Below are 24,098 nucleotides of genomic sequence, written 5' to 3'. Positions count from 1 at the left end.
ATATAAATTTAAGAAATTTAATGACAAAATATATTTATATTATGAATCCTAAAATTAATTTTATTTTCTTAACTCTATACCATCAACTAGTTATAACATGAATTAAATATTCAAATAAATTCTCAAATGATATGTTTATCTTCCATAGCTACTTTTGATTCAGCTAATTACTAATTAGAAAATAATTTTTAATTTTAAACTAATTTCTTCGGTTTTGATCTCATCTAATTAATATTTATCTCATATCACTTCATTTTATCTAGATTTTGGATTACGGATGGAGGAAATATATCAAAAAATATTGAAAAAAAGTTAAAACATATATCAAGTAATCAGCAACAAAGATTATTTAAGTCATTGTCAATATTTTTGCATTTTTATAATTATCATCCCATCCCGCATAAAATATTTCGAACCAGGTTCCATAATTAGCATAACGATGTTAGGGGAAAGTTATTCTCCCTAAGAATCAGTATTATTCTATATTTATTCTGCAGTAATTGCACAAACATTTCTAAAAAGAATCTCATGACTGGAGAGAGAAACTTAAAACATAAAAGCATAAGATTTCTTTTCAAGCTTTATAGAACTAAAATGATTCATCCATTTAAGGATGTGATAAAACATCTTAACGCTAATGGTTGTCTCTCATTGCCCTTCATATCAGACTTAGGGATGATTTTGAAATAGTTAGATTTATGTTTCCTTTTTAATTTAACTCAGTAATTATATTTTTCCCTTTGACACAATTTCATACTTTATTTTGTGTACATACATTTCAATGAATAAGCCTAAATTAAATAAATGAAAGTGACTTTAAGATTTTAAAGCGTAATTATTGAATTATTCATTTCAAACCTTATAAGAAAAACTAATAAATTTCAAAACAAATTTCACTCAAAAACAGACTCTTTAATTGACACATAAAATAGAAACGATGCTCTCCACTGCAAATTAAAATTTGAAAATGTATCATTGAATATTTTCTCCTCTATAAGAAATATTAAATAATTTAGTTAATGGTGATAACATCATTGATACCACTGTTAACATTGGTGTTTCACCATTCAACTGAAGTCCCATCAATCTGAAAAGTTAGAACATTAAATGATAGAAAAAATCCATTTCCTAAAAGTCAATGTCCCAGTTGAAGGTTTGACCTGTTGACTATTGATGTATTCAATATAATTTTTATAGTGAATTAGAATATACCAATAAATGAAAATTTTTAGTCCTCAAATCACTTTCAAAGATTCATAATTGTCCATGTAAATCAGTCAAATGTGGTCCTCTAAGATTTTAATTTAAAATAATTGATTTTTTACAGTTTTATTTATAAATGTGTGTGGATAAAGTGGGAGAGGTCCAAATAAAAAAAGCTTGAATTGGGTTAATAAAATTCTTTTAATCAACTAAAGGACTAGTCGGTGGAAAATTTATTATATTTTTATGGATAAAATTTCATTTAATATATTAATTCAAATATTTATTTGAACATGATGCCAAGTGATCTCTAAATAAAAAATTAATTATTATGTTTATGAAACACATATGGATCAATGTTGTATCTGAATTTTCCACCAAATTCTATCCGTAGGAGATCCCTCAATTTAAACTTAATTTGAAGCTGCATTAAAAAGAAAATTCTGGATTCCACTTTCCATCAAATACAAGTGCACACACCAATGTGATCTAAATGTTTCAAAAGGTTGTCTCAAGTCAGAGGCTATAACTGAGGCAAAAATTAAGGGTCAGACATTCATATAAGTATCCAGCCATGTGATAAGAATCTGACATCTTGGATTAATTGTGATCTTGAGCCCTCAGCATCAACATGGTCCTCTCACCTCTCACTACATGCCCCTTTTTTACTAAAATCAGTGGGATTCAATCCAAGCTGAGCCAACATACTCTAATTCAGTTCCTTATAGCATGAGAAAATTTACTAATGAAATTTTATTATCAATAAAATGGTGGAAACAAATATTTACTTATTAACTTAATTTATTCATAATTTATAAAATATTTTATGGGAATTTTAATAGAAATTCATGTACAAAAGTACCAATTAATTCAATATAAATACTTTTGTCAAGGCTTTTACCGTGTTGGCTGATGGTTGACGGTGGTGGACTTGACTGAACTGGGATGGATGAAAGAGATGGCGTGGCTGAATGTGATAGAGATGATGAAGGATAGACAGTGATGAGTGACGGAGCAGGGGGTGAGTGATGGTGATTTTAATACCACCGGTGGCGACAGAGATGGAGACAGATATGGGCCAATGAGCAGCAAAGTTGGATGAAGTATCTGTGATGGTGAAAGCTTAGGCTATTGGCAAAAATAATCTAGAAAAAGACAAAGACGATAGTAAAAAAAAGGCAAATGCCACACTAACCTCTTCGTCAGGGGCCCAATACGCAGAGTGGTACTTTCTTCATGTGTCTTGATCTGAACATTAGTCTTTTAATCCTTCACTTTTGGAATGAAAGTATGAATCAAAATGATATTTTGAATGAGAAAATAATTCTGCTAATGTTAATAAATAACAAAATCCAAGGATGCATTTTTTACAACAATAGAATATTATATTTATATATCCAAGATGGAAGTGCCCTCAAACTTTTTACTGAAACCTCCATATGGGTTGTTTGATATTGATGTTTAAAGTTGGAGCAATCTGAGCCATCTGATTTTCTCCTTCAACCTATTTTCTCCTCTGATTGCCAATGTGGCATGAAACTGTAGTAAAAGTTGAAGAAGTAAAAAAACTCATTAAAATATTCAAATAAATTTAACTTATATTTTCTGACATAAAGATATTTTCTTGATCAATTTAATGTCATAAAGAAACCCAAGAATCCATAAAAATCAGAATTACATTCCAAAAATATTAATAACCCTTATAAAATTTTATATAAATGTAAATGTACATTTTCTGACTCATAAAAATATTTTCTGGATGAAATTTATGTTAGAATTTAAAAAAAACCAAAAATTAGAGAAAATATCAGTTTCATATTAAAAATGTAATAAACACATAAAATACATGCAATTACTATCAAAATTATCATGTTGTTTGTGATTATCTAATATTCAAATAGTAAGCCACTTTATTTTTCACAGAATAATGTATCCATATCAGGTTATGATCTTGTTATTTTATAAACTACTCATTGATTTCATATAATTCTAGTATTTATTTGATTAATCAGAATTTGGTGAGTGTCATAAGTGAAAGAAATTGCAAGAAAATATATCAAGATTTATTGTTGGGTTGGGCCAGTCCATTGGGCCTTAGGAGGGATCATTTATGCCCACGTGGAATTCTGAAGTGCTGGTACAAATAGGAGGAAGCCCAAGGGTTCCACCCCTTCATGCAAGGGCAGCATGATTTTTATCTAAATCCAAGAGGCAACAATTTCAAGGATATTCTTTCCACTAATGGGAGACCAGGAAAAAAATCGAGGGATAATTTTGGTATTAGAGAAATACATTTCGGATATTTTGACTCGTATAAATGGGGACTTTTGTTATCTTTATCCACATTTTGAATTCATACTATCATTTTATACCATGAGGTAGAATGCATTTTCCAGTGTCGGGGTCATTCAACCTGATTGAAAAAAGAGCAAGAAGTGTTTTTTCTTTGATCTCAAAGGTCCCTTTACCAGAGAATGCCTTGATCTCAAAAAATTGGAATATCCATGGTCAGCTTCATGACCATTCAAAGCTCTTGTTTCATATTAAAAAATATAAAAAAGTACGAGAAATAATTTCCACAGCCCTCAACCTATTCACCATTCATCCATTCCATATAATTTATCTATCATTTCCTCAATATCTACGACATTTTCTCTATTCTCAATCTACTTTCTATCTTTACGAACCACATTATATTTACCAAAAAATGGCTCCCTCATTCTCAACATAAAAAACTGTCCTCTGCTTTTGTTTTCTAACACCCATCGTTGACCGCACAAAAATGTGTGTGGCTATTCATATCACAAGGCCACGGTACATGCTTAGCATCGATACTCGCAGAATGGTCTCCTCTGACACCATAAGCCACCAATTGTTGGCCAAGGTAATACTTAAAAATTTTATTTACTTTAAATATGCAAAATCAGTATACCTACTAAAATCCAAAACCTAATTATTTTTTTCTCATATGCTTATTGGAAAATATTCCAAAATACAAAAAAAGACATTGTTGGGGAATACAAATCCAAAATGTTCAGAAATTAAATTCCCAATGCAATGTGGATAGAAGCATTTCTTACCCTATATGTATTACGCATTGACTAAGGTGAAATTTAAAGTAAATATTTTTTGGACAAGTCTGAAATAAAAATGATAAATACAGATTTTGGACTTAGGAACTTTAAATACTCCCCCCTGGCTTTGAATGGAATCTATGGAGACTAATTATTATGCTCATGAACCAAAATATTTATAGTGATAAAACATGTGGAGTTTTAATACATGAAATAGAATGATATAATTATCTAGAGATGTCTACAAAAGATGGAGATCTGGCAATTATTTATGATTTTTACCATGTCCAAAATTTGTAAAATCCATTAAATTTTCATGTCTGTACCACTGTATGTGATATAAAAAAGCCAAATACTATTCATATAATGAGCATCATGTTTTTACCTTTCACTTTCACCTATTGGATATCTCAATATTAATTATTATTTTTCCATTTTCTGATGGCAACTTGATCCCAAATGGTTGGGATATTTGAAGAATAATGATAGAACTGATCTTGTAAAGAAAAATACTTCAGAAAAATATATGGTTATATAGTGAAAGGGATGAAAAGAATTTTAATTCATAATCCAATTTTCTTTATATGTTATATTTCTGAAAAGGTAGCCACTTTGATTCTCATCCTCCTCTGTACATAGTAAATTCTGATTTTTTTAATTTATATCTACATACTACTTACTGCCTATGGTCTTCCCAAGTTGATTTTATTATAACATATTTTACCATCTAAATTTAAGTTATCCAATGGCTAAAATTATGTTATGGCATTTCGTGTGGTTTTCCTTCTTTGACCACAGTATACTATTTTCATTAAACCATATGACTCTTTAATTATTTTTCCATCCATTTTATAAGCTTTTAGGAATATATTAAAGTATATTATTATAATATTTTATGGTAAATCATTCACTGAACTACCAAAAAGGTCATTAAATAAATAATTATTTCATTTTAGTTGTTTGTGATGGGATGGATGGCTATTAACTCATAGAAATAGGTGTCATGACTCATTTCAGGAGTTCCTTTCACCCAAAAAAAGAATTATTTATGTTGGAGGAATGGTTAGAGGAAAAAAAATTAAAAAAAAATGAAGGAATGAATAATAGAAAGGTGAAATTCATCCATAATTTTTGAAAAAAAATATTGAAACATTATTATTAAATAATTTAACCAATGGTAGGGATTGTCTCCTTATGTTGTGAGTAAATCAACAAGAAAAGTTAGCTATTCAAATTAAAATTGTTAGAATTTTATTTTTTTTATATATATAGAGATATATTTTACAAAGTAGTCCAGCTTCTTAATCGGCATTAACCCTAGATTCGTCATCCCGATATGATAAATCAATCATTATTTTATACACAAGCTTCATCGCGTACTATTTACTTCTAACCCCCGAAATTGGGTCCCTAGTAAATCAGAACAAACCATGTGAGACAAGAACATATAATAAATACATAAAAGGTGTGCATGATAATGTAATAAAATGAATATTTTAGTAACATTCTCCCTGTAAATTTTTAAAAAACACTTGTATTATTTCTATGTGTCGTGTAATACATCCTCACATTCTATTTCAGGAAAAAAATGTAAATTCTCAAAGAAATGATTCATTTAATTTAGGATTAGATCCAATGCATTGCCTAAAAAAAATTTTAAAATAGAAACTATAAACACATGTTACTTACACGTGGACTTAGAGTTTTATGGATCATTTGGAACATATTTTTTTAAGATAAAAAGAAAGATAATATGAGTCTTTTCTGAGATTTCATATTGTTCTAGACAGAATTTATATGAACTATATGAATAAAATAAAAGTAAAATAAATTCAAGTTGAGAATGGTAGAAATGATCATTGGTGATGGAAATATATGTGGCCAGCAAGCCAATAACATGTTCCATGTCTCATGCTATGTTCATTAATAGAATATATTCATTATAATTTATGTTTAGAGTGAAGTCCATAAATACATGATCGGACTTAGTAAATTATGATGAGATCATAATACAGAGATAACTAGTCTTTAAGGATGTCTTATAAATATTCATATACGAAGGGTACTATAGAAGGACCTTTGATGTGGGACACAAAAATAGATTCGTGGATAAAACAAAATAGCACAAATATGTTGTTAGTTATGTATCCTTGAGGGTGATACGAAGTCAGTCTAATATTCTAGGAAGGGATTATGTAAATGGAGCAGGATCATTACAAGGCACTTTGCTAATACAATAACGTGATTACTATGGGAATATAGTATTTGAAATGGTCGTCTAAAGCTTAACACAGAAATTCTAAGCAACTCTCACTTGAGCAAATTAATAATTATTATGAACCATATATATCTCAAAAGTTAAGGTGTCTCAAGGTATCTAAGAGATGGGAGCCAATAGCTTGAGTATCTTGATGTTGAATGGCCTTGAATTACGTTGAACTGCAGCTCCACGAGTGATGCAAACAGAGAGAGGGGAAGGTGTGGAAATACAGGTAAAAGGAAATGTGTAATTTGATCAGCACAAGAGAAGATTGATGGGAAAGATGCTAGGAGTGGAGGTGAAGTGTGAGGTTGGAGGAATTGGATGGGACACGGTGTGGGAATTGGTGAAATGAAGAAGTAGGATGGCAAGTTGAACTAGGTGAAGATGGTGGGATAGTTTGAAGGAAAGTGTTCAATGATGGGGAATGGTGGGGATAAGTGGATAGGTAAATTATGGAGAGGGAAGTACGGAAAAAGAGGAAGAAGAAACCCAAGAGGAGTTAAGAATGTTGATGTAGACAAGCTACGAGCTCGTTCCATTGTCGATCCATCGCCCGTTGCCATTATTGCCGAAGGAAATCACCAAGAATCACTATTTTATCATAAAATAACTTCACAATAATTCTTCAGCAAAAGATGTCCATACAAGCAGGCTCATGGCCCTTTTAAAGAGAAGGAAACATGCAGTTACAAGGAAAATAAACTATCAAATTTGGAATGGTGGTTGAAGAGAAATGGTATAGAGAAGGGTGGTTCCACGTAGAGAAAATAGTGGAGAAAGGTGAGGGGGAGCGGTTATGAGAAAAGTCAAATTGGAAGTTATGAGAGAAAATAGAAAGAGAGAAAATTAGAGAGAAAAAGAAAGATGGAATAGTCAATAATTGTAGGCGGTTAAGAAGGAGAGAAGAAGGATAGAAAGAAAGAGAAGAAGTGGAGAAGAAAAAGTCAAAAAAAGGAGTTGAGGAAGGAGAGATAAAAAGAAACGTGTGAGAGAAGAAAAGAAAAGAAAAAGGTAAAGAGAGAGGAAGAGAGAGAAGAAAGAGGGAACCGTTTACCATCAACCTTGAAGTATCCATAAAAATAACATTATCTAGCCTTACTCCTATGATGAGTGGACACTCTTAAATGGAAAGAGTGCACTGAATTGATCTCTATCAATTCCTAAATGGTATAATACCAATGTGTCAATCAAGTTGATTCATGCCATGGTTGTGTAAGTGGTCCTTAGACTTAAGACACTAGAGATGTGTTGAGGATCAAGAAGTGTAGTTTGAGTATAACCTACGAGTCTCTAATGATGGGATTCCAAACCGTCTTAGTTCAGGTGCAGCAAAAATTTTACAAAGATGATTTAGTGGTCAAGACGGGATCATCCACCCTTGGTATAGAGGGAGACATCTAAAGGAAGAGGATGCGAAGAAGTCCTTAGCCAAGGCAATGAAATATCATAGAGGAGTTCTTCGATGATTCTCTAATGCATCAGTATTAACTCAAATCAATGATTAGATTTTGATAGTTGACCATACCCTAAGTCATCCTAGGAACATCAAGGGGATGAGGGGCAATACCTACACGATAACCAATGACGGACAAATTCTATGAGTGAGATTAATACACACTCCATTGTGTCTTCCTAAGCAAGAGGTATAGCTTCCCACCCTGTGGCTTGGAGACCCAACCTATCAATTGGGTTAAATTGATCTCACATTGATTGATATATATATATATATATGATGGTATAGTAAATAAATTTGGAACGCCAATAAAGGTTATGGGGCTACTATAGTTGTTAACTAGATTGATACATGGGCCTAGAGAGTCGCACACAAATGGTCTTTAAGACGTCAGGAGATATACTTAAGTTTAGGGAGTTTTATGAAAAATACCCACTTAGTATAAGTAGGGGAAGGCCTTGAACAAAATTAACCCAGGACAAAAAATTTCCGGGGCCTTCCCTTTCTCCTTCCTTCTCTCCATGGCTCATCTCCATTCACAATGCAATCGTGATGGCGTAATGATGGCGGGAGAGGTTGAACGGAGCTTGCCAAGGCAAAGGAGGAGATTATGTAGAGGATTGTGTATATATATGTAGAGGCTGCACACATGAGAAACTCAATTCACCTTACTCCAGGATCCAAGAAATCATAGATGCAATCAATGCATAGGTGATTTGTTTTTAAAGTTTTTTTTATGTCATTAAGATTCTATTATAAGTCTTCTGTTGCATGGAATAATTATGTTCATCCAGATCAAGGCCTCCAGAACCCAATATAGAGAAGGGAGAGAAAGAGAAAAAGAGATAGAAAAGGATAGAACACATGAGCAAAGAGAGAGAGAGAGAGAGTAACACTGAAAGAGAGGGGTGGAGATAAATAGAGTGTGAGAGATGTGTAGATAGAGTGTGAGTAAGAGAGAGAAAGGGAGGGAGAACGAGAAAGATGCAGATAGAGAGGTAGAGAGAGCAACAATGAGAGAGATGCAAGGACATACAAAGAGAGAGAGAGAGAGAAGAGACAATAAGCAAGTAAGATATAAAGAGAGAGAAAATAATGTGAATAAATTGGTCTGATGATGGTCATCATTTCCATCGACAACCATCTAAACCTCTGTCAATGACAGTCCTTGTCCCCATTTACGTGTGTCATCACCCTAATTCACAATGGTCACTAGGATTGTTGGACGGATGGCAAACGTCATCCGTCCGTCTGAAAAATGTCATCAGTCATTGTACATAGTGATAGACAAATGATTGAACACATTGTATTCAGTCATTTGTTATCGGTCATCCATCATTTGTGATGGATGACTGATGATGGGAATGACAAAAAAGATGAAGATTATGATTAATGACATTTCTGGATGAATGAAATGTGAAGAAATGTCTTTTAAAAATATAGAAAGTATTATAGATGGACATAATCATCATGGATGACAGGAACCACTACTACTAAGAATGGGGACAACGACCCGTGAGAACAGGGATGGCAGTGAACCATAACTCCCAATGATGGGTATGACAACTGCTGAGATTAGGGACGACAGCTTCTAAGGACAGGATGATGACCATCGAGGACAAGGATGACAACCACTGAGGGTGAACACGACAACTACTAAGGACAGAGATGATGACCATTGAGGATGGGTATGATGACCATCGAGGATGGAGATGATGAGGGGGAACAACGATAGCCCATGAGGGGGAACAACAACCACCAATACGGGGGAACAAGGACCATCAATTGTAGGATAATTGTTATGGAGCTTAAATTTTGACATAAGAGTTATGAAAGTGTTATTCCTGAAAACTTGTCTTACACTAAAAAATAAGTAAAAAGGTCAAATTACAGAGGATCTACTGCTTATATGACTGCCTGTAGAGTATCGATATTTTGGCTTGGATCATAGAAGGATGTTGCAATAACCAAGATAAGTGGAGTTAGAATCGAATTAAAATGTTGAAAATTATTTAAGTTTTAACCACCTTGCGCATGTTTTTGGATGTAGAGACGCCATTTTCATTGCTCGACGAGTTTGCAGATGGATATTTTAGATTTGATTTTTTTTATATGTGGACTTAGTTACTAAAACAAGGCTCAAAGTGAATACCTTAAAATATCATTCTGGGAAGTATCTCTTGTGAAATCCTTGGAAACTGGAGTCAAAATGTGGACCTTAAATTCAGCATTGGAGCCTTTTGCATCAAATGGATCATAGTGTATTATTTTATGCAAATGGGTGCCCAATGTACGTTTGTCTATGTGCCTCCCAATTAATGTCACATAGACCTGACACTACTCAACGATGAATAGCCTACTTTGTCGAAGAGAGTATTTAGGAAATAATGAGCAGTTGGAGGAATGGATTGAAAGTCAAGAGGCCAAACATTTTGATAAATCTAACTTTTTTTCATTTGTTTGCACTCCAGTGGCACCTCTAGCTGCTTGCAAACTTGAAATTCCTCATCCCCCAACAATTTATGCTTTATTTATCCTTTAGTTTTCATGCATATTGGTTTAACATAACAGAATAATGTCTAAATAACAGAGTAATCACACTAGTTGAATCACTCATGCATTAAAACTTTAAACATGCATGTTGTCCCATTCTTTGAAACTTTAGTGAGTTGTGAAACAAATCTTAGTTTGAATATCAGATACTCGAGTCACCGGTCGAACAATGCTCTTTTTGTGTTGAAGTGCAATCCTTCTCTAAAGCCAATCATCACAACTCTAAGAAATTGCCACATCTTGCCATAGATGAACACAGATAGAAACAGAACGGGACATGTTGAAAAGAAAATCTAGGGTAAAAAAGTAAACAAGAGAGAGAGAGAGAGGGATGAGAGACTGAGGGAGAGTGTGAAAGAGAAGCAAGCGAGAATTCACGATGAATGGGAGGAACAATGAGGAAGGGTGAAAGTGGGTATATGTGTGACATGTGGTAGGCAATAGGCAACAGATAATTTTAGCAGGCAGCGGGGGGCAAGCGTCAAGCAGCTTGTGGCAGGCAGCAAGTACTAAGTAGGGAGGGTGGCGAGGATGGGAACAAAATAAATTTCCATTTGGTAAATTATATGTTTAAGCAAAAATGATGTATTTCATCATCCATCCATGTGTCAACAGTTCCTTTCCATGACAGATGAATGACAGAATGAAACTGATGATGCAATGGTGACGATGTCAAAACATAGACAGATATGAAATAGATGAACTGAAATGTTGTGGAAAGATGATGAAATAGATGAACTGAAATGTTGTGGACAGATGACTGGGCTTAAGTCCGTCCGAGAATGTCTTTTGATATTCCTCCAATAAGCCTAATGGGCACTATCTGTGTCAACCATGGTGGTCATCATCATAGTTGAACATAGTATTGTCCCCATCCACAATGGGCTCATCCACATCGTCATCAATATTTATCATCCCTATTAACGGCAGTTATTTCCCCTATCATCAACAGCCATCATCCATGTCTTCATACTTGTCATCCACAGTCATCATCCCCAATGTTGATGAGCATCCTCTCCCTCATTCATAGTCATCGTTCCCATCAACCATGATCATTTTCCCCATGTATAATGGTTGGTATTCCAGTTGAGAATGTTCCTCATCCTCATTGGCAATGGCCATCGTCCCCTTTGACAATGGTCATCATCACCTTCAAACAGAGTGTTGTCCTCATCAATGATGATCTTGTCCTAGTTCACGAAGTCAGTCATCCCTGTCATTGATGGTCATTACGTTATATATATTTGTCACCACTCTCATCAAAGGTCATCATCCTAGTTACCACAATAAACATTTCCCCCCCCCCCCCAAATTGTTATCCTCATCATTGGTGGTCATCATTCCCACTAATGGTGATTTTCATCTTGACGTTCAACGATTGTTGTCTCTCTCGCCAACCGAGGTGTTTGTCCCCACCATCCATCTTCATCATCCCTATTGGTGATGGTCTTTGTCTACTTCATTGAGGATCCTCATCCTAGCTGTTGACGGTTGTTGGCCTTGTCATCTGTGGGCATTGTCCCTTTGTTAGTGGTTGTTGTCCCATCATTCCCAATATGGATGATGTTTAACAGTCATTCCCCTCCGTGACAGTCGGCGTTCCCATTGTTGATAGTCCGTACCCCCCGCATCAGTTGTTGTCATTCCCGTCATCAGTTGCAATCATCCCTAGCTTTGATAGTTATCATCCCCATTGACGATTGTCAACATCATTGTCATTCAGAATTATTCTCGTTTCTCTCAATGGTCATCATCCACCATATCAAAGATTATCATCCCCGTCGTGAATGATCATCATTCCCACCGTTGATAGTGGTCATTAACTTGCATTCTTCCAATCACCGATGGTGGTCATCTCCGACCATCATCCCATCATCGATATTGTTGCCTCCCTTGTCCATGGTTTTAATCTGATAATGTGCTATCATGACATTCATTCTCAAAATCATTAACTAATTTTAATTAGTGTGAATTAAGTGCACATCATCGTCAATTTATGTATTTTCACATTTACCCTATTCGGTTATAAAGGGATTAAATTTGCTCCTTTGGTATTTTTTGATGTAACACGACGGATGCCGGGATCGAATGGCTCGTGTTACACCATAGGGAGGGCGATGACAATCATTTAATGTAGTGGATACGACTAATATAAAAGTAATGCAAGTGATGATGCTACGATAAAATCACTGAGAAGTATTAATCCGGCGTCGACGTACACCAACGTCCACTAGGCTACGACAAGCAAGACCTGAAAATGCCACTAGGCTTCTGATGATCCAAAGGTCCGGTTGAAGGCTGACGATGCGAGCTCGGCTACTGATGTTAATGCACACGCCCTCGACGGTCCAAACCAAGAACGTACCGATTGAAATCCTAACCCTCGGAACGTGAATCCTATCTATCACTAATCTAACCCCAACGGTGGAGAAAATGTACGGAGGCAGTGGTAGGCACAGGTAGGTGCAGCGAGGGCGCAACAAAGGGTGCAGTAGTGGTTGCGGCACTAGGGTAGGAATGGGCGAGACTACAGGGCGCGGAGGCGTCAAGGCATGGAGGTGTGATAACTTGCAAATTAACATGATTAATTAATAAATTTTATATTATATTTATGTGTTTTAATGACTATATTTCCATGTTATCATATTAAAATAAAGATAGATCATTTAACCTTTCATTTTATTATTAATTCTGATTTTTTATCATTTTTTATGGAATTTAACTTCATTTCAGTGAAGAAATATTTTTTACAGGGTTTTAAATACTTGGCTAAAGGTTGGTAAGTGTTTCCATGATTTTTCTGGAATTTTCCATATTTTTATATAATTTTTTGACCATTATATAGCCAAGAAATGATTTTTACATATTTAAATAACACATATATTATTTATTTGGCATTTATAATATATTTAAATATTTACTAAGGAGTATCCACGTCATTCGCCCGGGCAAATAAATGGATATATTTATTTAAATAAGAATAAAGAGAGAGAGAGAATGAGTGGTTATTATTATATAATAAATAGAGAGAAGAGAGAGAGAAGAATAGTCAACATAAGCGGCTATGATTTAAAATATATAAAAGAGAGAAGAGAGAGAGAAGAATAGTCAACATAAGTGGCTATGATTTAAAATATTTAAAGAGAGAAGAGAGAGAAGAATAGCGGCTTATGATTTAAAATAAAAGAGAGAAGAATGGTGAAAGATTACGGCTAAGAGAATAAACAAATATATATATTTTTTTTAAAAAGACCTTTTGTCCTTTTCTTTTGTTTTTATTATTTCAGGGTGACGTGGAGAATTCCTAGCCGTTCAAATGACGAAATCACTTGCCAATGATTGCGGGCGGACGACGCGCACAACAACGTGTCAGGGCGTGATCCGAGAAAGCGGAAAACGAGAAATAATCATGCTAGCCAATCAAAACGCGCCATTTCCAAGCTTATTGGAGGAGAGATAAATAAATCCAACGGCTCAGATTTTTTTCTCACTAAAACCTTGATATCTTGAGATCTACATGTCCGATTGGGCTGAAATTATGAGGGTAGGTTCGTCTTTTCCCCCTCTACAATCCAGACGGTTGGATCTTTAAATGGAGGTCTGGAAAAGGGCGAAAATCACTTTTGGAGGCTCTCCCCAAGCAATTGGCCAGGAAGGACACAGGAGGCATTCTGGAAGTCGTCAGATCTGGATCTCTTTATCAAATTTGTAAGTTTCTGAATTGTATTTGATCATCTTTTAGAACGATTCGAAAACGCCTTGGCATGGGCGAAATGTACATGCCCTAGATTCATGTTTTGAATGCATCAGCACTTCTTTTTGATTTGGATTCGAAATCTGACTTTTGATAATTAATTCTTAATCATTTTAGGACATTTCTGCTTCATTACATTTTTAATTTAGGGTCGAAATTGGGGCTTTCCCCAATTTCTTCACTTTCTCTCTCTAGGTTAATTTGATTTTTTTCTCTCTCTATATTTCGGTTTTTATTGTTTAGGAATTTAATTTAATATATAAAAAATCCAAAAATAAAATTTGAACCGAAAATTCATCCATTTTGAACTCCAATTCAAAAATCACTTTCTTGATTATTAAATTCCCAATTTTAATTCTGAAAATTATTATAAATTTTATTAAATTGGGAAGTTAATAATTTATATTTTTATGAGCTTAAAATAATAATAATATTCTTATCTGGAATTATCTGACCGAAATCAAAATTAAGTTTTACTTAATTTTGATTATTTTAAGAATATTATTTAATATTAATTGAATTAAATATTGCAAAATTCAAAATTACTTGACTTGATTCATAAAAATTGTTTGAAAATTCTTAATTGTTGCCTCCTTGCGGATCGACCCCTTGCTTGCTCTATATTCTTATTTAGTAATTAAGGGAATTATAAATTTATTGCATAAGTCTAAAAAGCGCAACGACCACGTAATTTTACGTGATTTTTCGGCTTATCAATTGGCGCCACTGCCGGGGACGCACGGTTTGAATTTTTAAATTATTCTGTGTGGATTCATTACTCTTTATTTTTTATATTAAGTCTTAGATTGAGCTGAATTTTGCAATTATTTTGTGAATTTTGATGAAATAGTGAAATTGAAAAAAAAAATCATCATTGCATAATTATAATTTTTCTTGTTCATCAAAACTGATTATTTTTTATATTGATGTGTTTATTATTGCATGTTCGGTAGGAGATCTTTAAAACCTCATCTCGTGAATCTTGAAACAGTTAGTAGAACTCCTAGTTTTGATTGTATTTTTGAAAGCTCCGAAGGTGAAAATCAGCATTTTGTGACTTAATGGAGAATAATCAAAATTTTGGGGTTGAACAGGGTGTTAGAAGAATGAGGTTGAGAGAATTTTCTGACCCTATAGAGAGTGAAACCTACACTAAAATATCTGCTCCTTTACCAGAAAATGTTAATTTTAGAATTGACCCGAATATGATTAATCAATTGCCTACATTTTATGGAAGATTTAATGAGGAGCCTTATGAGTTTTTGGAAGAGTATAACCAGATTTGTTCTGCTTATAGTTATGCAGGTGTTCCTCAGGAAATTCTCAAACTAAGGTTATTTCAGTTTGCTTTGAAAGATAGGGCAAAAGATTGGTTTAAAGGGGTAGGTCAACAATTTCAATCTTGGAGTGAAATGCAAGCTTGCTTTTTAAAGAGATTCTTTTCTTATGGAAAGACATCTTCAATTAAGAAACATATAAGAGATTTTTGTCAAGGAACTGACACTCTAGGAGAAGCATGGGAGAGATTCATGTCACTCACTAGGAAGTGCCCACATCATGGCATACCATCTCATGAATTCGTTGAATTTTTTTATGGTGGATTGAATGATCAGGAAAGGCATCTAGTGGATATATCTAGTGGAGGAATGTTCCTTGATACCCATGCAGATGAATCCATGAAATTGATGGAAAAATTAGTAGAAGATTGGACATACCGTCAAAGTTTTTCGTACACTAACCGAAGTGCAGGTCCCAAGCGTGGAGGAATCATTGACGTCAAGGCAGTTGAACCGGAGATCAGGATTGATAAGCTAGAAAGAGAAATGAGCAATATTGGTAAAACAGTTAAAGATATGAGCAATGATATTAAATATTTTTTGCAGGAGTCTAAAGGAAAGGCGAATGCAAACGAGGGCAACAATTCCACTAACAACCCTTGTTGTTTTTGTTCTAGTGAAGAACATTCTGATGAGGCTTGTCCTATGGTTGAACAGGTTAATGTATTTGGGAGACAAGATGCAGGTCAAAACCAATGGAATGCACGACCTAATCAAAATTGGAGCAAAGGAGGAAACAACAATTTCGCCTCAAAGCAATTCGCCCCGCAACCATATCAGCAAAATTTTCAAAATTTTTCTAAGCCCTTTTACTCTCGTCCTAACAACGATAATGACAACACTAACTCTACTTTAATGGATTTTATCAGGGAAATGCAGGAAGAGAGAAAAAGCATGCATGAGGAAAGGAAGATGTTGATGCAAACTTTAGAAGAGCACAAGAAGGAAATTGAGATGCTCAAGCGAGGTCAAGGGATTCAAGCACAACAACCTGCTCTCAGGATGAAAGGTAAATCAGAAGAAATCCTTCTAAGAGAAGGACATCCAGGTCAACTCCCTACCCAACCTAATATAAATCCTAGAAATATCATGTTGTGTGTAGATAGAAATTTAGAATCATCATGTTGTGTGTCTTCCGAAATGAATCTTGCATTGGTGAAAATAATAATGTTGCATCATGTCATGATTTTACAAATAATATTTTACATGGCTTTGAAGAAGATATGATTAATGATGAACATGTGAGTGTGATTTCAAAATTACGAAGTGGGAAGGTTTTGTTAGATACTCATAAAAAAAATGTAGGATTGTCGGAGCATCAAGATAAAGAAAATGGAGAGATGGAAAATGATCAACAAGATAAGGGTGGTCAGGATGAGGAAAGGCATCCACGAATGGCAGACCCTAATCCAATTGATTATAGACCACCCATTCCATTTCCTAGTGCTTTAAATATATCCAAGCAAAAACCTGAAAATTCTCATTTTCTTGAAATATTTAAAAATGCAACCATCACTATTCCACTGACTGAGGCAATACAAAATATTCCTTCTTATGCAAAATATGTGAAGGAACTATGTACACCTTCTAGAAAGCAGAAAAGGGTACAACTTTCTGAAAACATCAGTTCAATTTTATTGAATGATATTCCTAGGAAAAGAAGAGATCCGGGTGCTCCTCTCATTAAATGTGAAATTGGAGGCATGGTTTTTAGTAAATCACTTCTTGATTCAGGAGCTAGTGTAAACATAATGCCTAAAGCTTTGTATGATAAATTTAAATTTGGTGAGCTTGAACCTATTTTTCTTGAATTACAATTAGTCGATGGTTCAATTAGGCAACCTTATGGAAAATTAGAAGATGTCATAGTAAAAGTGGAGAATTGTAAATTTCCTGTTGATTTCATAGTTGCAGATATGAAAATAACAGGAAATTTGAGCCATGCCCCTATCATTTTAGGTCGACCATTCCTAGCTACGGCGAAAGCCACAACGGATTGGGATAAGGGTACAGTGGAACTTAAAGTAGGAGATGAAAAAATTGAACTATCTATCTCCAAATTAATGAAATACCCTAAAGACACAAGTGAAGATGTTTGCTTTCTAGGGTTGGTAGAAGAAGATGATTTTGATTTTGATCCATGCTCTTATGATTTATTTTCTTGTGAATCCAATGAATGTTTGAATGAAAAATCTTCCATACCAACAAATATTTATTTGCATTCTGAAATTGAACTTAAGCCTTTACCATCATCTCTGAAATATGCTTATTTAGGACCATGCAAGTCTTTTCCTGTAATCATATCATCATTGTTATCATCTGAACAAGAATTAGAGCTTTTGAATGTCTTATGTACTTATAAATCTGCTATAAGATGGACAATTGATGACATTAAAGGCATCAGTCCAAATATTTGTGAGCACAGAATTTTTCTAGAAGAAAATTCTAGGGCAACAAGGCAACCCCAAAGGCGACTTAACCCGCACATGTTGGAGGTTGTTAAAAAGGAAATCATGAAATGGCTAAAAGCTGATTTTATTTATGCCATTTCAGATAGCCAATGGGTAAGTCCTATTCATGTAGTACCTAAGAAAACAGGAATAACAGTGACTAAAGATGAAAATGGTAATGAGGTACAAACTCGAGTAGCTTCTAGTTGGAGAGTATGCATTGATTATAGGAAGCTTAATTCTGTGACTAAGAAAGATCATTATCCATTACCATTTATTGATCAGATTCTTGAAAGACTTTCAGGTCAAAATTTTTATTGTTTTTTAGATGGATATTCAGGTTATAATCAAATTGAAATTAACAAAAGTGATCAAGAGAAAACAACATTTACATGTCCAGTAGGTACTTTTGCATTTAAAAGAATACCTTTTGGGTTATGTAATGCTCCAGCTACTTTTCAAAGGTGTATGACTGTCATGTTTTCTGAATTAGTAGGGGATTGCTTGGAAATTTTTATGGATGATTTTTCAGTGTTTGGTTCCTCATTCGATATTTGTCTATCTAATTTAACTAAGGTTTTGCAGATATGTGTACAGAACAATCTGGTTCTAAGTTGGGAGAAATCCCACTTTATGGTGGAGGAGGGAATTGTCCTCGGCCACCATATCAGCAAGGATGGGCTAAGGGTGGACATGGCCAAAGTCGAGGTTATTAAGAACCTCCCCCTACCCACAACCCTAAAGCAACTTAGGGGATTTCTAGGGCATGCTGGCTTCTACAGAAGATTTATAAAAGATTTTGCTAAAATTTCTAAACCCTTAACTAATTTACTTTCTAAAGATACACTATTTGTTTTTGATGAAAATGCTAAAGCATCCTTTTTGCAGATTAAAGAAGCTCTAATTCAAGCACCTATTTTGCAAGCTCCATATTGGGGTAAGCCTTTTGAAATTATGTGTGATGCTTCTAACAATGCAGTGGGAGCAATTTTAGGACAAAGAATGGATAAGAAGCCAGTTGCCATCTACTATGCAAGCAAGACTCTAGGAGGAGCACAAGTAAATTACTCAACTACTGAAAAAGAATTGCTTGCTATTATTTTTGCCCTAGAAAAATTTCGTTCTTATCTTTTAGGTAGTAAAATAATTGTGTTTTCAGATCATGCAGCTTTAAAGTTTTTACTGAATAAAAAAGAAACCAAACCTAGATTAATTCGGTGGATTTTACTTTTGCAAGAATTTGATTTGGAAATAAAAGATAAACGAGGGATAGATAATACTGTTGCAGATCATCTTTCTAGATTATCTACAGAATTATCTATTCCTATTCATGATGGTTTTCCCGACGAATATATTTTAAAAATTCAAAGTAAAAGGCTTCCATGGTACGCTCATATTGTGAATTTTCTTGTCACAGGATTAATACCTAATGATTGGGATATGAATGATAGAAAGAAATTTTATAAATATATTAATTACTATTATTATGATGAACCTGAGCTTTTTAAATTAGGTGTTGATCATGTGTTTATAAGGTGTGTACCGGAGGAAGAACAATGGAGCATTTTAGATGCTTGCCATTCTTCTTTATGTGCTGGACATTATGCTCCTAAATTGACTGCATTTAAAGTTTTAAACTGTGGATTTTTCTGGCCAACTCTATTTTCTGATGCTTTTAAGTTTTGCTCTAGTTGTTTAAAATGTCAAGCAGCGCTGAATATCAAAAAGAATGATAGAATGCCACTACAGCCTATCATTGAAGTAGAAATATTTGACCTATGGGGGATTGATTTTATGGGACCATTTCCTAATTCAGATGGGCATGAGTACATCTTAATGGGAGTGGATTATCTTTCCAGATGGGTTGAGGCAATCCCCACTAGGTCAAATGATCATAAATTAGTGCTTAAATTCATTCAACAACATATATTTTGCAGGTTTGATTGTCCTAGAGCAATCATAAGTGATGGAGGAAGCCATTTTAATAATTCTCAATTCAGGACCATGCTTAAAAGATATGGGGTTCAACATAGAATCACTACCCCATATCATCCACAAGCAAATGGTCAAATTGAGAATTCAAATAGGGAGATTAAAAAGATTATATAGAAGATCATTAGGCCTGATGGAAAAGATTGGTCTAGCAGATTATATGATGCTCTATGGGCTTATAGAACTGCTTACAAAACACCTTTAGGGATGTCTCCTTACAGGGTTGTTTTTGGTAAAGCATGTCATCTTCCGGTTGAAATAAAGCATGTCATCTCTCTTTAGATGCAGCGGGAAAACAGCGTTTATTGCAGATGCATGAACTCCAGGAGCTAAGGAACGAAGCTTATGAAAATTCAAGAATCTATAAAGCCAGGATGAAGCACTTCCACGACAAGAATATTAACCGTAAGCATTTTCAGAAACAACAAAAGGTTTGGCTTTATAATTCAAGGTTGAAAATTTTTCCAGGAAAATTAAAATCAAGATGGGATGGGCCATTTACAATTTCTGACATATATGATAATGGAGCTGTTTTGATTTTTGATCCTAAGAAAGGGAAGGAGTTCACAGTTAATGGTATGCGACTTAAGCCATATGTGGAGGCAGAAGATATATCGCAACCTACGGCAACAATAACGCTAAATCTGATCGAAACCACCATACAGGAAGCATAAATCTAGGATTTTGATTTCACTACTTTTCTCTTTTTATTATTGAATTTTGATTTTACAAATAAAGGGGAATTAACCTAATTCCCTAGCTCGTAATTTTTCTTTGATTTTGTTTTCAGTTTATAGCTTTTCCAGAATAAAGAAGATGATCAAGTACAATTCAGAAACAACACGAGATGTCGACTCATCATTAGTAAGTCCTTCAAAGATCACGCCAAGCAGGTTTGCAATTCTGAACTTCTGAATTTCAATTTTGATCTTTTTTCCATGCATTGAGGACATTGCATAATTTAGTGGGGGGGAGAGAACATTTCATGTGTTTACATTGCATAATGCAAACCTTTACTTTTCTTTATGTCGTATAAATTCCATGTATAAATGAAACCCACCTTTAGGAGATATTCTTCATCCATGAATTCAAATTACATGTGTAGGGAAGTTTGGCTTTATATAGTGGATCATGATCATGCAAAGATGGGACAAACTTTGATTTTGGATGATATGAGAGTTGATTTCCAAATGGCTAGGTTATCTAGTGGGTGTGTGGGGGATAGGAAAATCAAAGGATTGAAGCACTATGGTTCAATATGCTAGAGAGTTGAGTGAATTGAGGACCCCCATCGCGCCACCAATAAATGAGCCGATCCTACTTGATTGTTTTCATTCTTCCATTGAGTCAATCTTACTGTAGGCTGGAAGATAGGCATTTCTCCAAGTCCTTAAGCACAGAACTCCCTTTTCTTGATCTACCTTATGCCATTTGCCATACCATTCTACTTATCATGCTATCCACATTATCATCTATTTATTCAACCATGAGCCAATTTTTCCTATCCACTTGTTGAATTTTTTTTTCTAACCTAACAGCCTTTCATGGATGGTAGCCATCTCCCAAGCCACTCTATCTCTCTTTCCATGGGATCACTTTTATCCCACCTCTATCTCCAATTCTGTCTAAATTTCACTCTTCATATTCTTATTAACTCTTCTTCTCTCAAATGATTTTTCCAGACAAAAAAAAAATCATCCCCTTATTAGAGTCAATGATAAATATGTTTGTATTTCCTTCTTCAAAATATTTAGTAGTTTTTTTTTACCCCTTTCAAAAAAAAAAAAAAAAGTGGAAGTCCTCAAGCTCAAGAAAAAAATATGAGGAAAATTTTTTTTAAAAAAAATTCATTCAAAGAAAACAAATGGGGTTTTTTGTGATAGGGATTATTGGTAGATTGATTTTTGCTTTGAATTATTGATTCTAGTAAGGGCATTTTTCACTATATCTTTTTCTATTTCTTTCTCACTTCGTCTAAGTCTTGGGAGAAGGCAACTTGAAATGAGACATCTTTGATATACCCTCCATTCGCGACCCATCTCTTCACCTTTGAGCCTACGTTTTTCATTCATTCTTATGCTCTTACCCATGCCATCACACCACTTGATATTCTGTGCTAACTGGGAGGCGGAGAATGTTTAAATTTCATCTTATAGTGGGAGGAAACGTAGTGGAGAATTTGAACACAAGTAGCCGTTACCCGTGAGAGAGTGATCTTGTTATGAGAGGGAAAGGCCCACCACTTGATGAGTGCAGTGAGGAGCATTATGGATCATAGTGTAATATCTAGAGAGAAGTACATCTTTCTACTCATTTCATTATCTCTATCCAAACCATGAGGACGGCACTCATATTCCTCACAAGGTGGAATCCGAATTGTCGAAGAGAGTTTCGTTTAAGCATGTTATTGATAATTCTAACACTTCATACAGATGAATGAGTATTGATGGATGAAGAAGTCATCTAAAGAAATAATGGTACATTGCTAAGGGACTAGCAATAATTTAAGTGGGGGGGTATGATAACTTGCAAATTAACATGATTAATTAATAAATTTTATATTATATTTATGTGTTTTAATGACTATATTTCCATGTTATCATATTAAAATAAAGATAGATCATTTAACCTTTCATTTTATTATTAATTCTGATTTTTTATCATTTTTTATGGAATTTAACTTCATTTCAGTGAAGAAATATTTTTTACAGGGTTTTAAATACTTGGCTAAAGGTTGGTAAGTGTTTCCATGATTTTTCTGGAATTTTCCATATTTTTATATAATTTTTTGACCATTATATAGCCAAGAAATGATTTTTACATATTTAAATAACACATATATTATTTATTTGGCATTTATAATATATTTAAATATTTACTAAGGAGTATCCACGTCATTCGCCCGGGCAAATAAATGGATATATTTATTTAAATAAGAATAAAGAGAGAGAGAGAATGAGTGGTTATTATTATATAATAAATAGAGAGAAGAGAGAGAGAAGAATAGTCAACATAAGCGGCTATGATTTAAAATATATAAAAGAGAGAAGAGAGAGAGAAGAATAGTCAACATAAGTGGCTATGATTTAAAATATTTAAAGAGAGAAGAGAGAGAAGAATAGCGGCTTATGATTTAAAATAAAAGAGAGAAGAATGGTCAAAGATTACGGCTAAGAGAATAAAAAAAATATATATATATTTTTTTAAAAGACCTTTTGTCCTTTTCTTTTGTTTTTATTATTTCAGGGTGACGTGGAGAATTCCTAGCCGTTCAAATGACGAAATCACTTGCCAATGATTGCGGGCGGACGACGCGCACAACAACGTGTCAGGGCGTGATCCGAGAAAGCGGAAAACGAGAAATAATCATGCTAGCCAATCAAAACGCGCCATTTCCAAGCTTATTGGAGGAGAGATAAATAAATCCAACGGCTCAGATTTTTTTCTCACTAAAACCTTGATATCTTGAGATCTACATGTCCGATTGGGCTGAAATTATGAGGGTAGGTTCGTCTTTTCCCCCTCTACAATCCAGACGGTTGGATCTTTAAATGGAGGTCTGGAAAAGGGCGAAAATCACTTTTGGAGGCTCTCCCCAAGCAATTGGCCAGGAAGGACACAGGAGGCATTCTGGAAGTCGTCAGATCTGGATCTCTTTATCAAATTTGTAAGTTTCTGAATTGTATTTGATCATCTTTTAGAACGATTCGAAAACGCCTTGGCATGGGCGAAATGTACATGCCCTAGATTCATGTTTTGAATGCATCAGCACTTCTTTTTGATTTGGATTCAAAATCTGACTTTTGATAATTAATTCTTAATCATTTTAGGACATTTCTGCTTCATTACATTTTTAATTTAGGGTCGAAATTGGGGCTTTCCCCAATTTCTTCACTTTCTCTCTCTAGGTTAATTTGATTTTTTTCTCTCTATATTTCGGTTTTTATTGTTTAGGAATTTAATTTAATATAAAAAATCCAAAAATAAAATTTGAAACGAAAATTCATCCATTTTGAACT

General features: G+C 34.2%; 1 pseudogene; it reads right to left on the bottom strand.

Moving 5' to 3' along the window:
- Positions 1 to 15,767: 15,767 nt before the first annotated feature.
- LOC144706258 (small nucleolar RNA R71) lies at positions 15,768 to 15,864 on the bottom strand (annotated as a pseudogene).
- Positions 15,865 to 24,098: the final 8,234 nt, after the last annotated feature.

The sequence above is a fragment of the Wolffia australiana genome, chromosome 7 (genome assembly GCF_029677425.1).
Source record: "Wolffia australiana isolate 7733 chromosome 7, ASM2967742v1".
In the NCBI taxonomy this organism is placed as follows: domain Eukaryota; kingdom Viridiplantae; phylum Streptophyta; class Magnoliopsida; order Alismatales; family Araceae; genus Wolffia; species Wolffia australiana.
Note: the sequence above shows the minus strand (reverse complement) of the source record. Positions and strands in the feature narration are given on the sequence as shown.